Below are 2,643 nucleotides of genomic sequence, written 5' to 3'. Positions count from 1 at the left end.
ATAGGATGCGACATCCATCAAAGCATAATAGAGATGAGATTTCATAGTGTTTTATAGAAGATATCATAGTTTTTCCAAAAAATGTCAAAACCTTGCCTAGTGTTTACCGAGAGGAGTAAATAATGTATAGTTTGGTCTCCCATGCATATAAATTCACCCAAATGTGTGGGAAGGCCTTTTTTCATGCTATGTATCATATTATGTTGTGTGCAGGGCTCCAAATTAGATTTGGTACATGTTTGGGCATGAGGACAGTCTGATATCTCTATGTATCAGATAGTAAAAGGTGGTAAGAGTGAAGAATTTGGTGGGAAGACCAAATGATTGCTATTTTGAAGTGGTTGATGATAGAGAGAGGGGTGAGGTGACCCTATGCAACCTTCAGAAGGGTTTGTGGATCAAAACTAAATGAAATAGATTAAATTTCTATGACTGTCCTAAGGGTATTCATTGTCACAATCATAGTTTTACTAGTGATATTGTTTTTGTTTTGGCAGAGTTGTGTATGTAAACCCAAGTGTGGACATGTAATGGAGTCATGATATGTCTTAAGACTACATCAATACTTAACAACAACATAGTGTGTAGGCACCTAAAATATGAAAGGACTACATATTGGAAGGTGTGTGTGGTGATGCCATGAAAGGTCTGATATCCCTATGTATCGAACTGAGAAAACCAGTGAAAGAAAAAAAAAAATGCATTGAGAAGGCAAAAGGTTAAATTGCCTAATTTTTATTATTGAAGTGATGTGTGGGGACCCTGCCAAGTCAAATACCTTGCTGTACTTTCAAAAGGGTGGAAAAAGAATAAGCATTTTATTTACCGTCCTAATAGACCATCCATCATAACAATTATTACCAATGATGTGTGCATTGCAAATAAAGTTCTAGAGGAAGGATCTTTCTATCGTAATACCAAGTGAGTGTTCATAGACCTTGTGTAGGGTCCTCCAAGCCTAGAGTAAGGAGTTCAAAGCCTACATACATTGATTTGGCCTTGTGGCCATCAATGAGTGTTGACCCAATAGGAGAAGTCTTGAGACTGACAATTTTGGAAGTGTGGCATTGTTAAGAGCCAACACTTATGTGTGAACCCCATCTTCACGTATTATGATTAGTTTCCATGATAATTGACCCTATCCTCATGGTGTTGGCTCAATTCATATTAGTGTGTTTTGTTGAAGAAACATGATGTAAGAAGTTTGATGTAGAGGCAAGGGTAGAACTCAGTATTTCATATTAGGACAACAACCACATTGATTAGGCAAGTCAAATAAGGTCTCTCCAATTTTTAGGATGCTTAATTCACATTAGAAACTCATGGATTACCCCAATTAGACATTAGTCAACTTAAGATATGATACAAGGATTGCATACCACTAAGCCATTAGATATGTTTTGAGATGAAAAAGAAGAGTTAAATGGTTTTGGTTCAATGATGATAATTTCTATTTTCAAGTAATTTAATTTGGTATATTATAATGAAACATGATTTTATAACTAACATTTCAACTTCTATATAACTAGTTCTATAGCCCGATTTTCTTGCCTGTGAAGAAAGACCATGTCAGACAATATCAACGAACAACAAAATAAGGAGACAATTGCTAGATTGTGGTCTAACTTGAAAAGAAAAGGTGATGGTAAATGTTATTGTCCCTGCAAAATTTGTAAGGGGTTAAAGACTAGAAGACTTCTAATCAAAATAGCTAATAAACATTGTAGGCTACATGGTCACATTGAAGGTGGACATGATTATCATCCATTGGTAAGTTTTTCATTATATCATTTTAACAATTTATATACATAATAAATCACTTGATGACGAGATCATGATCATGGTTTATTTATGATTATCAATTTTATATAGGTCAAGCACCCCGAAGCACATGATATGGATCAACACAACCCGGAGAATATGGTTTTCAAAGTGGATGAACATGAAGGTGCGAATATCAAAGCTGAAGATAATGATCCAATGGAAGATGACAATCATGAGCCACAAAACAAAATTGAAGATGATGGTACAAATACATTGATAAATGACACATTTAGTACTCGTACAGCTGATCATGATGATGAAGATGATCTTGATGGTGTTCATGATGTCCCTCTACTTGAGAAGACATCTGAGGCCCTTTATGAAGGCTCACAGACAACTCTTCTCTCTGTTGTATTGTTGTTGGTGAACTTGAAGGTTATGAATGGTTTATCCAACATAACAATCTCGTGTATGTTAAGGTATGTCATATATGTCATAATAAATGGTGAATCATGTTGTACCATTAATATTCTTTATATTAACAAATTATATTTTTTTTGCTATAGATTGATAGGTGAGTTTTTGTTACCACCATCAAATATTCTACCTCGCTCATACCGAGAATTATTTGCCATTATGAAAGATATTGGAATGGAGTATCAAGAAATAGATGCTTGTCCCAATGATCATATTATATATCACAAACAACATGAATTTTGAACTGAATGCCCTGAATGTCATATCAGTAGATATCGAACATATCAAATAACAAAAAGGGTTCCTCGCAAGGTTCTTCTCTATATTCCCATTATTCCATGTATGCAACGATTATTCAAGTGTACTAGCTTGGTGCAATTTATGGATTACCATGCACACAAT

The sequence above is a fragment of the Cryptomeria japonica genome, chromosome 7 (assembly GCF_030272615.1).
Source record: "Cryptomeria japonica chromosome 7, Sugi_1.0, whole genome shotgun sequence".
In the NCBI taxonomy this organism is placed as follows: domain Eukaryota; kingdom Viridiplantae; phylum Streptophyta; class Pinopsida; order Cupressales; family Cupressaceae; genus Cryptomeria; species Cryptomeria japonica.
Note: the sequence above shows the minus strand (reverse complement) of the source record.